Source organism: Scyliorhinus torazame, chromosome 14 (assembly GCF_047496885.1).
Source record: "Scyliorhinus torazame isolate Kashiwa2021f chromosome 14, sScyTor2.1, whole genome shotgun sequence".
Classification (NCBI taxonomy): domain Eukaryota; kingdom Metazoa; phylum Chordata; class Chondrichthyes; order Carcharhiniformes; family Scyliorhinidae; genus Scyliorhinus; species Scyliorhinus torazame.
The window spans coordinates 205,079,822-205,095,219 of NC_092720.1; positions in this window are offsets into that span (position 1 = coordinate 205,079,822).

Consider the following 15,398-nt stretch of genomic DNA (forward strand, 5'->3'; position numbering starts at 1 on the left):
GTTCCCTTGACAAAGCTATGCCGACTCAGTCCTATTTTATCATGCATTCCAAATAGTCCACGATCTCATCTTTAACAATGGACGGTAAAATCTTACCAATGACCAAAGTCGGGCCAACTCGCCCGACTTTCCTGTCTTCTGCTTCCCTCCCTTCTTATACAGGGGTGTTACGTTAGCCATTTTCCAGTCCCCTGGGGCTCTCCCTGCCTCCAGTGATTCCTGAAAGATCACCACCAATGCCTCCACAATCTCCTCAGCTATCTCTTTTCGATCCCTGGGGTGTAGTCCATCTGGTCCAGGTGATTTATCCATCTTCAGACCTTTCAGTTTCCCCAGAACCTTCTTCTTACTGATGGCCACTACACTCACTTCTATGCCCTGATTCTCCTGAATTTCTGGTATCCTAGTGGTGTCTTCGACCTTGAGACTGATGTAAAGTAACTAGTCAGTTCCTCTGCCATTTCTTTGTTTCCTATTCCCACTTCTCCAGCCTCATTTTCCAGTGGTTCAATGTCGATTCTTGCCTTTAATATATTGAATAAAAACGCGTGCTATCTTCTGCTGTATTACTAGCTACCTTACACTCATATTTCATACTCTCCCCCCAATTGATTTTTTAGTTGTCCTATGCCTGCTTTTAAAGGCTTCCCAATCCTCTGTCTTCCACTCTGTCAAGACCCCTCAGGATCTTGTTTCAATCAAGTCACCTCTTCCTCTTCTGAACCCCAGCAGATACGGGCTTTGCTCTTCATAAGACAACCTGCCCATTCCAGGTATGCAAGGTTGGTCGGCAGCTTAACCCCATTTACTGGCCTTGGGTAGAATGATAGAATCTTTCAGCACTGGAGGCCATTCAGCCCATCATTCCTGTGCTCGCTGTTTGAAACAACAGTCCCATTTAATCGTTCTTCCCAGAATTTATCCCGTAACCCTGCAAATCAGGCCACTCTTTCAGGTGATCCATACCAGATCTGAACAAACCAGAGCATAAAAATAACCTCATTTCCTCTCCAGTTCCTTTGCTGATTATTTTAAATCTGTGACCTACCTTGGCCGACCCGCTGTAATCGGTCCACGGAGGTAGAAGTCCCTTCACCAGAATCCCTTTTATTAACAAAAACAACAGCAGTACGACCATGTGCATTCAACTTGCTGTCTACACAGGCAGTGCAGAGGATTTGACACTCCCTGTTATATACAAAGAGGTACCCTGATTGGCCCGCTAATCAGGGAACTCGCATTCCAATTGGCCAATCTCAAAGACCTGAGACGGAATTCTCTGGAATTGGCGCAATGGCCCGACGCCGGCGTTAAAAACGGCGGGAACTACTCCGGCGTCAGACCAACCGGAAGTAGCGGAATTCTCCGCACTTCCGGGGCTAGGTGGACGGCGGAGGGGTTGGTGCTGCGCAGCCGGCACCGAAGGTACTGCGTGAGTCCCAGCATGCGCCAAAGGGCCGACGTGATCCCGCGCATGCGCGGAACCGCCGGCGTAGTCTGCCGCATGCGCAGGGGGGTGTCTTCTCCGTCATGGCAGAGCCCTACAGGGGCCAGCGCGGAAGGAAGCGCCCCCACTGTTTTGATATGCTCTTGACGTTGCATAAGCTGCTTCCTTGATGTACACTCTGACAAAGGAAGGTTCAGACTTAACACATTTATTAAACTATTAACAATTCTCCTACTTGGATTCGACTCTCCTGATACTCCTGCTATAGCTACTCAGACTGACGAACCAGTCTGCTACAGTCCACGTGGTGGGTGTGATGTGTTTCAATCAACCCTGTCTGTACTCACTAAGTGTCTCCACTGGAAAGAGAAAGATCATGTGTGCTGTGTCCTTATCTATGGGTTGGAGTAATGCCCCCCTGTGGGTAGTGTCACGTCTGGATGTGTCTTGGCTAGCCATTGGTTATGTCCTAATCTGCTGTCCCATTGGCTGTATGTCTGCATGTCATGATGTCTCTGATGCTCCCTCGAGTGTCTAGCTAGGTGTAGTGTATGTACATTTACCCTTTGGTGGCGTGAACCCCGCCCCAAAGCCGGCGCCGGAGAATCTTGCAGATATAAGCCTGAACAACCTTGCTCTAATTTTAAGTTAAAACTCTCCCCCAAAAAGGAAACAGTCTCCCTCTACCGACCCTGTCAACCATCTGAATTAGCTAATTTCTTAATCTCTGGTAGTCAAGGTCGTGGAAGTCTAGTGATTGAAGCCCGTCCTCATTATTTAGATTTTATGATTGAATACAACATTGAAATAGGCCATTACGTCCAACCAACCTGTGTTGACTTTGATCATTGTTTTTGCCAATGGCTGTACCAATGAGTTGACTCCTACCGTAAAGAATCAGTCTTGTGGAGGGATGCAGCTTGTGATTCTCTGACTCCAGGAGCATGTAACTATCTAGAGGATTCAACAGAATGAGCTCTGAAGTCCGGGAAAGGCTCTCTGGCATAAGGAGACAAATGGAAAAGATGTGTCAGGACCAAACAAAGTTTATCTGCGGTGTTGTTGACAGTAACAGAGGCTCTTCTACTGATCGTCTATCTCACCCACTGTCCCACTCAGTCCCATAGGGGAAAGGAAAGTGTCTAAGGAACTTCCCCACCCAGTCCCAGAGGGGGAAAGGACAATGTCTGACCCATTGTCCCACCCAGTCCCAGAGAGGGAAAGGACAGTGTCTGACCCACTGTCCCACCCAGTCCCAGAGGGGGCAAGGACAGTGCCTGACCCATTGTCCCACCCAGTCCCAGAGGGGGAAATGACAGTGTCTGACCCATTGTCCCACCCAGTCCCAGAGGGGGAAATGACAGTGCCTGACCCATTGTCCCACCCAGTCCCAGAGGGGGAAATGACAGTGTCTGACCCATTGTCCCACCCAGTCCCAAAGGGGGAAAGGACAGTGCCTGACCCATTGTCCCGCCCAGTCCCAGAGGGGGAAATGACAGTGCCTGACCCATTGTCCCACCCAGTCCCAGAGGGAGAAAGGACAGTGTCTGACCCATTGTCCCACCCAGTCCCAAAGGGGGAAAGGACAGTGTCTGACCCATTGTCCCACCCAGTCCCAGAGAGGGAAAGGACAGTGCCTGACCCACTGTCCCACCCAGTCCCAGAGGGGGAAATGACAGTGCCTGACCCATTGTCGCACCCAGTCCCAGAGGGGGAAATGACAGTGCCTGACCCACTGTCCGACCCAGTCCCAGCGGGGGAAATGACAGTGCCTGACCCATTGTCCCACCCAGTCCCAGAGGAGGAAAGGACAGTGTCTGACCCATTGTCCCACCCAGTCCCAGAGGGAGAAAGGACAGTGTCTGACCCATTGTCCCACCCAGTCCCAGAGGGGGAAAGGACAGTGTCTGACCCAATGTCCCACCCAGTCCCAGAGGGAGAAAGGGCAGTGTCTGACTCATTGTCCCACCCAGTCCCAGAGGGGGAAAGGTCAGTATCTGGCCCACTGTCGGACCCAGTCCCAGTGGGGGAGGAAGCAGTGACAGATCCACTGTCCCACCCAATCCCAGAGGGTCTGTAAATTGAAAACACAGATTTGTGCTCGACAGGGGCGACAAGGCGGCACAGTGGTTGGCACTGCTGCCTCATGTCGTGCGCTCACCTTCCAGTTGGTAAGTCGCCTGGTTGATACGAAAGGTTTTCTGTATACGCATACATTGCATCGATCTGTGAAGCAACAACAGAAAGTCATATTCTTGATCACTTTCCTAGCTCCTCGATTGAACTCACTGTCCACAGCCCCAATGCTTTTCCCAGCACCTTTTCTTCAGTAATTGTGAATGGTTTAATTCCTCCCTCCTCCTGATTTTCTAATATTCTTGAGGTGTTTACCGTGAAGACAGATACAAAATGTTTGTTCAAAATCTCTGCCATTTCCTTGCTTCCCATTAATTCCCCAGTCTCATACTCTTTTCCTTTTTATCTGCTTGTAGAAACCTTTACTGTCAGATTCTGTAGTTGCACAAAATGTAATGAAACGGGTAGCCAAAAAGAAATCCAAAGTTCGTAGTGTTGCCAGTGGGGATAAAGTTTTAGTATTGCTACCAGTGGTAGGTGAGCCTTTAAAAGCTATGTTTTGTGGACCGTATCAGATTGAAGGGAAATTAAGTGAGGTGAATTATGTGGTTAAAAACACCAGATAGAAGGAAGACTCACTGAGTGTGTCATGTGAATATGCTTAAAAGGTACTTTGAAAGAGGAGAGAAAGGAGGTTTTAATGATTCTACTCAAAGTTACGAACCAAATTCAGATGACTGTGAATTTGACATACCTCAAATTAAATTTGAAAATGAGGATGTTCTTAAAAATTGGGATGAATTGTTGTTACCTTCCAGAGGAAAATCAAACTGACCTGAAAGAGTTATTGATATCACATGGGCAAGTTTGTAGAGATAAATTGGGAAGTACTAGAATGGCTATACATGATGTAGATGTGGGAAATGCTGTTCCTATCAAACAACATCCATATAGACTTAATCCTTTAAAATTGGCACAGGTTAACAAAGAGATTGAGAGGATGCTTAAAAATGGCATAATTGAAGTGGGTTGCAGCCAATGGAGCTCACCCATAGTGATGGTACCTAAACCAGACGGTACCCAACGGTTGTGTGTGGACTATCGAAAAGTGAATGCAGTTACAAGAATGGACTCTTATCCTATCCCATGTTTGGAGGATTTCATTGAGAAAGTGGGACAATCTGCTTTTATTTCCAACTTCTTGACATGGAAAGAACATTTAAAACATCATATGGAGTTCTTCGATCGACTTCAGGAGGCGGGTTTGGTGATGAACCTAGCTGAAAGTGAATTTGGAGAAGCCTGGACCACTTTCCTTGAGGAGTTTCCGATACCCTCAGGGGAGACAATGTGACCTCTGAACATGAATGAATTTGATCGAACCTTTATGCAAAGGTTTTGTGGCGTGATTGTTCCACTGATGGACTTGCTAAAGAAACGTCAAAAATTTCAATGGACAGCAGGCTTTCAACAGGCATTTGACTGCTTGAAAGCTGTGGTAACCAATGTTCCTGTATTGGAGAATTGCAAGGGACTCTGTGGTCAGATTGAACTAAAGTATCTGATTCTAAAGAGAAATGCCGAGGAGTAGAGAATTGGATGGATCGTGCAGAGACTTTGTTCAAAGAGACTGTCAATTGAGAAGAATTTTGGTTGGAGGAAGAAGAGCAAAGAAAAATGGACTATATTATTCTGCCTGTTTGCGTGTGGGTTTTTTTGTGAAACGAAAAAGTATTTTTACTGTGTGCATTTCTTCGTCGATGGTGCAAAAGTGAAAAATGAAACCATCTTGAAGTTGATGGTTTATTTTTTTGCTTGAGGGGAGGTATCATTTGAGAGTACCTTTAAGAAGTGGATGTTTAAGCAATGTACCTTTAAGGAATGGAGTTGATCATATTACTGAAGTGATGTCAGAGGTTGGGGGGAACTGAGCTCACTTCTGCTTTTGGTTTCAGTTTTGCTGAGAGCAGCTGAAAGGTGCCTGGCTGGTTTTGCTGAGAGCAGCTGAAAGGTGCCTGGCTGTTTTGCTGAGAGCAGCTTAAAAGTGCCTGGCTGGTTTTGCTGAGAGCAGCTTAAAAGTGCCTGGCTGTTTTGCTGTGAGCTGCTTAAAAGGAGAAAGCCAGTTTGAGACAGCAGCTTGAGAAGTTCTGGTTTGCTGTGAGCTGCTTGAAGGGAGAAAGCCAGTTTGAAAAAGCAGCTTGTGTGTGTCTGTGTGTTTCCAGAGAGCTGCAGGAAGAAAAGCAAGGTGCTGGAGCTGAAGTCAACCAAGCTGATATATCTCTGCCATTTAGCAGAAAATATATATATTCTGTGACCTGGTGTGTTATTGTTTGGAAGGTTTGAAGCCCTTTGGATTTTTGAAAGAACATTTTGAAGGATTATTTAGTGTTGTATTATTTTCGGGATTATCTTTGAAGTAAGGGGTGTTAAGGGATCCAATGTTTATTGGGACTTGACAGGGTGGACAATAAAAGGATGTTTCCCCTGGTGGGAGAGACTATAACCGGAAGACACAGTTTTAAAAAACGAGGTTCACTTTGAAGAAGAGAAATCTTTTCTTCAGAGGGGCGTGAGTCTTTGGAACTCTCTTCCCCAGGAAACATTGGAAGCAGGGTTATTGAATATTTTTAAGGTTGAATTAGATAGATTGTTTATCGATAACATAAGAACATAAGAACATAAGAACTAGGAGCAGGAGTAGGCCATCTGGCCCCTCGAGCCTGCTCCACCATTCAATGAGATCATGGCTGATCTTTTGTGGACTCAGCTCCACTTTCCGGCCCGAACACCATACCCCTTAATCCCTTTATTCTTCAAAAAACTATCTATCTTTATCTTAAAAACATTTAAAGAAGGACCCTCTACTGCTTCACTGGGCAAGGAATTCCATAGATTCACAACCCTTTGGGTGAAGAAGTTCCTCCTAAACTCAGTCCTAAATCTACTTCCCCTTATTTTGAGGCTATGCCCCCTAGTTCTGCTTTTACCCGCCAGTGGAAACAACCTGCCCGCATCTATCCTATCTATTCCCTTCATAATCTTATATGTTTCTATAAGATCCCCCCTCATCCTTCTAAATTCCAACGAGTACAGTCCCAGTCTACTCAACCTCTCCTCGTAATCCAACCCCTTCAGCTCTGGGATTAACCTAGTGAATCTCCTCTGCACACCCTCCAGTGCCAGTACGTCCTTTCTCAAGTAAGGAGACCAAAATTGAACACAATACTCCAGGTGTGGCCTCACTAACACCTTATACAATTGCAGCATAACCTCCCTAGTCTTAAACTCCATCCCTCTAGCAATGAAGGACAACATTCCATTTGCCTTCTTAATCACCTGTTGCACCTGAAAACCAACTTTCTGCGACTCATGCACAAGCACACCCAGGTCTCTCTGCACAGCAGCATGTTTTAATATTTTATCATTTAAATAATAATCCCTTTTGCTGTTATTCCTACCAAAATGGATAACCTCACATTTGTCAACATTGTATTCCATCTGCCAGACCCTAGCCCATTCACTTAGCCTATCCAAATCCCTCTGCAGACTTCCAGTATCCTCTGCACTTTTTGCTTTACCACTTATCTTAGTGTCGTCTGCAAACTTGGACACATTGCCCTTGGTCCCCAACTCCAAATCATCTATGTAAATTGTGAACAGTTGTGGGCCCAACACTGATCCCTGAGGGACACCACTAGCTACTGATTGCCAACCAGAGAAACACCCATTAATCCCCACTCTTTGCTTTCTATTAATTAACCAATCCTCGATCCATGCTACTACTTTCCCCTTAATGCCATGCATCTTTATCTTATGCAACAACCTTTTGTGTGGCACCTTGTCAAAGGCATTCTGGAAATCCAGATATACCACATCCATTGGCTCCCCGTTATCTACCGCACTGTTAATGTCCTCAAAAAATTCCACTAAATTAGTTAGGCACGACCTGCCCTTTATGAACCCATGCTGCGTCTGTCCAATGGGACAATTTCCACCCAGATGCCTCGCTATTTCATCCTTGATGACAGATTCCAGCATCTTCCCTACTACCGAAGTTAAGCTCACTGGCCTATAATTACCCACTTTCTGCCTACCTCCTTTTTTAAACAGTGGTGTCACATTTGCTAATTTCCAATCCGCTGGGACCACCCCAGAGTCTAGTGAATTTTGGTAAATTATCACTAGTGCATTTGCAATTTCCCTAGCCATCTCTTTTAGCACTCTGGGATGCATTCCATCAGGGCCAGGAGACTTGTCTACCTTTAGCCCCATTAGCTTGCCCATCACTACCTCCTTGGTGATATCAATCCTCTCAAGGTCCTCACCTGTCATAGCCTCATTTCCATCAGTCACTGGCATTTTATTTGTGTCTTCCACTGTGAAGACCGACCCAAAAAACCTGTTCAGTTCCTCAGCTATTTCCTCATCTCCCATTATTAAATCTCCCTTCTCATCCTCTAAAGGACCAATATTTACCTTAGCCACTCTTTTTTGTTTTATGTATTTGTAGAAACTTTTACTATCTGTTTTTATATTCTGAGCAAGTTTACTCTCATAATCTATCTTACTCTTCTTTATAGTTTTTTTAGTAGCTTTCTGTTGCCCCCTAAAGATTTCCCAGTCCTCTAGTCTCCCACTAATCTTTGCTACTTTGTATGTTTTTTCCTTCAATTTGATACTCTCCCTTATTTCCTTAGATATCCACGGTCGATTTTCCCTCTTTTTACCGTCCTTCCTTTTTGTTGGTATAAACCTTTGCTGGGCACTGTGAAAAATCACTTGGAAGGTTCTCCACTGTTTCACCATAAAGTCTTTGCTCCCAGTCTACCTTAGCTAGTTCTTATCTCATCCCATTGTAATCTCCTTTGTTTAAGCACAAAACACTCGTGCTTGATTTTACCTTCTCACCCTCCATCTGTATTTTAAATTCCACCATATTGTGATCGCTCCTTCCGAGAGGATCCCTAACTATGAGATCCTGAATCAATCCTGTCTCATTACACAGGACCAGATCTCGGACCGCTTGTTCCCTCGTAGGATAAGGGAGTCATAGGGTCTTGGCGGTAGGAATGAAAGAGAAGTCGAAGCTACAATCAGCTCAGCCTTGATCCTACTGAATGGCGGAGCCGGTGTGAGGGACTGAATGGTTGACTCAATCTGCTCATTCGTATGTTTGTTTGTATGTACAGCACAAAGGGAGGAGTCCATTCGGTCCATCGTGCCTGTGCTGGTGGTTCAACCACGTTGAGAGGCACAAGTGTGGTCAACCCAAGCCCAGAGAAACAGTGAAGTACGCACGGGGTTTTCCGGACCGCTCCTTTCATGTTCAATGTATCGCTGCCCATGGGTGTGAACACGAAGGTTGCGCTGTCAATGTCATTGAATACATGGATAAAGTCGTCCGTGTTCGCAGCCACCGCGTGGTAGTACCATTGTCCCGAGTACTGCAGAAGTAAAAAGAAAAACAAACCCCATCAGGCAAACTCCATGGAGGTTGCAGACAAAGTTAACCTGGCTAACAGAGGTTACAAAGTATTAGAAGGTTATTTCAGCACAGAAACAGACCAAACCAACAGATGAGGCTAAAGGCTACAAAAAGAATAAGGGAACTGTGGGTTGGCAGGTCTTTGGGTCCTGCTGGATTTCCTCCGAGGGTGTCAAAAAGTGGCTGGTGAGATAATTGATGCATTGGTTTTACTTCCACATTGAGTTCCGCTAGAATCGGAATGGGGCCAATATCCTAGCGGGCAGGTTTGTTCATGCTGTTGGGGGGGCGTTTAGCTAATTTGGAGGGAGATGGGTTGTATAGTGTAGGGTAGAGTACGGGGTCATGCATGTAATGATATGTATAATCTAAGGCGATTAAAGGGTTAACAAGATGATGTTCATGTATATAACACTAGATGGCATCATTAAGTCGTCTTATAAAAGGCTGCGTCTCTAAGCATTCTGGGAGAAGCTGATTGAGAAGGATAGTGTGAGGTTGAGTTAGAGTGTTGGTTGTATGAGAGACAATAGATTACTGTAACATAGATTCAATACTATTATTTTGTTAGCTATTACTCAGTAGAGTGTGCAAACCATTTCAAGTAGTGTAAAATAAACTAGCTTTGTTTTAAATACATAGCTTAATGTTCTTTGTAAACACTACGGGCGGGATTCTCCGAAATGGAGGCAGAGTGTCCACGCCGTCGCAAACGCCGTCGCGTGAACAGGCCGCTCCCACGTCGAATTCTGGCCCCTACAGGGGTCCAGCACGGCGCTGGAGTGGTTTGCGACACTCCAGCCGCAGATCCCGGCGCGGGATCCGCGCATGCGCAGCCGCGCTGATGCCAACCGCCGCATGCACGGTAACCTTGTGGAGCGCTCCAGCCACTCACCAACATGGCGCCGGGATTCTGGGGCTGGTCGCGCAATGAAGTAGGCCCGGGGGGTAAGAGGCCGGCCCGCTGATCGGTGAGCACCAATCGCAGGCCAGACCCCATCGAAGGCCCCCCCGGGAATGGAGCCCCCCCCCCCTTCCCCCCACAGGCCGCCACCCAAACCTACACAATGGGTACATGCCGGCAGCGACCAGGTATGGACGGTGCCGGCGGACTAGGTCGTTTACGCGCGGCCGCTCGGCCCATCCGGAGAACCTCGGAGAATCGCGCGCTGGCGTCGCGCAAACACCGATTTTCCCAGCTAGCGCGGCTTCGGAGAATCCCGCCCTACACCTTTTGCTATCTTGGAGAACAATACAAGGAACATTACAATGCACAGTTAAATATAGAAGGGAAAACTGTGTCAGTCCGGAAGGCAGAGCAACGATCGACATGTTAGGGCACAAGGGAATATGGGAGGGGAAGTTGGCTTATTGAATGTGTGCATTCTGGCATCCTGGGCAGTGCTCAAAAGAGTATTGTGCAGCCAAATACAGAGCCCAGTACTGAATTGCAGATGCGATTGGTGGGATCTTCTTTTCTTCACGGAAGAGGCCTCGCATTGGCTTATGATCGATGACACTATAATATGGCGGCCATAGATGTATTAACGAAATAGCCAGATTCAGAATGAAGTGCCCATAATAATTCACTAATCGAAGAAAAGAGCAAAGTTCCGTTGCGTCTCACAGGGCGGGGCCCATTTTGATTGCCCTTACCTTCTCGGTGTCTGGGCGCAGGCCATCTCGATCCACCCGATATCCCAAATATACCACTTTCGTCACCTGAAACACGCACTTCACGCAACGCAGGTGAACCCCATATTTGGAAAACCGCTTCAACACCACCTCGAGGTTCTGCAAATGTTCTTGTTCCATGACCCCGGTGACTAACAAGTCACCCAAGTAAACCGCAATGCGCGGTAATCCACGCAGGGTGTTCTCCATAACGTGTTGGAAGAGTTTGCACACTCAATTCTGAGATTACTACCTCTGAGGTTCGACTTTTTAACTTGGCTCCTAGCTCCCTAAATTCTGCTAGTAGGACTTTGTGGGTATTAATCATGACATATTTCTGTGCCAGGGTTCCGGGTTCAATTCCGACCTTGGGTGACTGTCCATGTGGGGTTTGCGCCTTCTGCCCGTGTCTTCATGGGTTTCTGCCGGGTGGTCCAGTTTCCTCCCACAATCCAAAGATCTGCAGGTTAGGTGGACTGGCCATGCTAAATTGCCCCTTAATGTCCAGGGATGTGCAGGCTAGGTGGGTTTATGGAGATAGGGCAGGAGAGTGGGCCAAGGTAGGGTGCTCTTTCAGAGGGTCAATGCAGACTCGATGGGCCGAATGGCTCCTTCTACACTGTAAGAATTCTCTGATTCTATGTTGAATTTTGTGAATGTACAGCCAGTGGCCAATGTTGCACATAAATCCTTGATGCGAGGTAATGGTCTAGTCTTGAAGCTGTGTTCACTGTCACTGCTGCTGATGGGTATGCCTAGTCTGGCATCCACACGTAGCACAGGGGTCGGAATCGCCTTCAGCTGAGTCCAGGGGGGTCGCACACCTCGACGGCCGGATCTTTGCCTAGAAGCCAGAGTGGCAGTGGTGCTCAGTCCGGGCCGTGGCGATACCACGTGAGGGGTGACGCCTCAAAACATTCCCCTCCATCCCTTCTATCTCTTGGGAGCCATGTTCCACGCTTTATTGGGACAGGGAGATCTGCAGCGGCTGCTGAAATGGTAGGGAGACTTCACCCAAAAGCTTTGTCTGAGTTTCCATGCTTTGGGGGATGTTGGGAGATGTTCTGTTCTGTTCTGTATTGTTTCCTTGGGTGCTGGGTGGGGTAGGGTGAAATGGTTCGAAGCGGGGGTTTTGTGAGAGTGTGGGCGTCGGTGGTTGGAAAGACGGGGCCCCGTTGGGGGGAGGGGAGATGGGAGGCCCGAGTTGGGGGAGCTCGGATTAGGCTGCAAAAGGGAGCTGCGCTAGGGAAAGAAGGGGGCAGGGCCGGGGGGGGTGGGGGGTGGAGAGGAGTGCCCGCTGATGGACGGGGGGGGAGGGGGGGGGAGACTACCACACTGGGGGGTCGATGGAGTGGCGGGAGTGGCCGGGGTCAGCAGGAGTCAGCTGACTTACGGGAGTGCTATAGGGGGAGCAACGCAGCTAGGGGGGGACCTAGCTGGGGGGGGGGGGGGGGGGGTGAGGGCAGAAGGGGGGAACTGGGTTGCTGCTGCATTGGCCAATGGGGAGCTGGAGCTCGCAGTGCGAGTCAGGGTGGGGGTCTGCCGCTGGGGGGGATGGAGAGTGCGGGAGGTGCGGGCACGTGGCTGTCCTAGAAAAGGGGATGGCTAATCGGCAGGTGGGGGTGGCGGGAAGCCCCCTGATCCGGCTGATAACTTGGAATGTGAGAGGCCTGAACAAGAGGGCCCGTGTGTTCGCGCACCTGAAGGGGCTGAAGGCAGATGTGGTTATGCTCCAGGAGACGCATTTGAGGGTGGCAGATCAGGTTAGGCTGAGAAAGGGGTGGGTAGGGCAGATTTTCCACTCGGGGTTGGACGCAAAGAATCGAGGGGTGCCAATCTTGGTGGGGAAGCGGGTGTCGTTTGAGGCGCTGAACATCGTGGCAGACAATGGAGGTAGGTATGTGATGGTGAGTGGTAAGCTACAGGGGGGTATTAGTGAATGTATATGCCTCGAATTGGGACGATGCCGGATTTATGCGGCGCACGTTGGGCTGGATTCCGGACCTGGAGGCAGGGAGCTTGATAATGGGTGGGGGGGGACTACAACACGGTACTGGATCCAGCATTGGACCGCTCCAGGTCCAGGACGGGTAAGAGGCCGGCGGCGGTCATGGTGCTGAGGGGGTTTATGGACCAGATGGGAGGAGTGGACCCATGGAGGTTTGTCAGGCCGGGGGCCAGGGAATTTTCTTTTTTTTCCCACGTCCATAAAGCCTACTCCTGGATTGACTTATTCGTTATGAGCAGGGCACTAATCCCAAGGGTGGAGGACACGGAATATTCGGCCATAGCCATCTCAGACAACGGCCCGCTTGGGTGGAGCTGAAGCTAGGGGAGGAGAGGGATCAGCGCCCGCTGTGGCGCCTGGATGTGGGCTTGCTGGCGGATGAGGAGGTGAGTGGGCGAATCCGGGGGTGCATTGAAAGCTATCTAGAGGCTAACGATAATGGGGAGGTGCAGGTGGGGGTGGTCTGGGAGGCAGTGAGGGTGGTGATTAGGGGAGAGCTAATCTCCACTAGGGCCCACAAGGAGAAGGAGAAGAGAGAGAGGGAGAGATTGGTGGGGGAGATTTTAAGGGTGGATAGGAGGTATGCAGATGTCCCCGAGGAGGGACTACTCAAGAAGCGATGAAGCCTCCAGGCCGAGTTCGACCTGTTGACCACCAAGTCCGACTCAACTACTTCCACAGGCAGTGCATTCCATGACCCCACTACTCTCTGGGTAAAGAACCTACCTCTGACATCCCCCCTATATCTTCCACCGTTCACCTTAAATTCATGTCCCCTTGTAATGGTTTGTTCCACCCGGGGAAAAAGTCTCTGACTGTCTACTCTATCTATTCCCCTGATCATCTTATAAACCTCTATCAAGTCGCCCCTCATCCTTCTCCGTTCTAATGAGAAAAGGCCTAGCACCCTCAACCTTTCCTCGGAAGACCTACTCTCCATTCCAGGCAACATCCTGGTAAATCTCCTTTGCACCTTTTCCAAAGCTTCCACATCCTTCCTAAAATGAGGCGACCAGAACTGTACACAGTACTCCAAATGTGGCCTTACCAAAGTTTTGTACAGCTGCATCATCCCCTCATGGCTCTTAAATTCAATCCCTCTGTTAATGAACGCGAGCACACCATAGGCCTTCTTCACAGCTCTATCCACTTGAGTGGCAACTTTCAAAGATGTATGAACATAGACCCCAAGATCTCTCTGCTCCTCCACATTGCCAAGAACTCTACCGTTAACCATGTATTCCGCATTCATATTTGTCCTTCCAAAATGAACAACCTCACACTTTTCAGGGTTAAACTCAGCCATGATTGAATGGTGGAGTGGACTCGATGGGCCGAATGGCCTTACTTCCGCTCCTATGTCTTATAAACTCCATCTGCCACTTCTCAGCCCAGCTCTGCATCCTATCTATGTCTCTTTGCAGCCGACAACAGCCCTCCTTACTATCCACAACTCCACCAATCTTCGTATCGTCTGCAAATTTACTAACCCACCCTTCAACTCCCTCATCCAAGTCATTAATGAAAATCACAAACAGCAGAGGACCCAGAACTGATCCCTGTGATATGCCACTGGTAACTGGGATCCAGGCTGAATATTTGCCATCCACCACCACTCTCTGACTTCTATCGGTTAGCCAGTTCGTTATCCAACTGGCCAAATTCCCACTATCCCATGCCTCCTTACTTTCTGCAGAAGCCTACCATGGGGAACCTTATCAAATGCCTTACTAAAATCCATGTACACTACATCCACTGCTTTACCTTCATCCACACCTCCTCGAAGAATTCAGTAAGACTTGTAAGGCAAGACCTACCCCTCACAAATCCGTGCTGACTATCCCTAATCAAGCAGTGTCTTTCCAGGTGCTCAGAAATCCTATCCTTCAGTACCCTTTCCATTACTTTGCCTACCACCGAAGTAAGACTAACTGGCCTGTAATTCCCAGGGTTATCCCTAGTCCATTTTTTGAACAGGGGCACGACATTCGCCACTCTCCAATCCCCTGGTACCACCCCTGTTTACAGTGAGGACGAAAAGATCATTGCCAACGGCTCTGCAATTTCATCTCTTGCTTCCCATAGAATCCTTGGATATATCCTGTCAGGCCGGGGGGACTTGTCTATCCTCAGGTTTTTCAAAATGCCCAACACATCTTTCTTCCTAACAAGTATTTCCTCGAGCTTACCAATGTTTCACACTGTCCTCTCCAACAATATCGCCCCTCTCATTTGTAAATACAGAAGAAAAGTACTCATTCAAGACCTCTCCTATCTCTTCAGATTCAATACACAATCTCCCGCTACTGTCCTTGATCGGACCTACCCTCGCTCTAGTCATTCTCATATTTCTCACATATGTGTAAAAGGCCTTGGGGTTTTCCTTGATCCCACCCGCCAAAGATTGTTTGTGCCCTCTCTTAGCTCTCCTAATCCCTTTCTTCAGTTCCCTCCTGGCTATCTTGTATCCCTCCAATGCCCTGTCTGAACCTTGTTTCCTCAGCCTTACATATGTCTCCTTTTTCCTCTTAACAAGACATTCAACCTCTCTTGTCAACCATGGTCCCCTCACTCGACCATCTCTTCCCTGCCTGACAGGGACATACATATCAAGGACACGTAGTACCTGTTCCTTGAACAAGTTCCACATTTCACTTGTGTCCTTCCCTGACAGCCTATGTTCCCAACTTATGCACTTCAATTCTTGT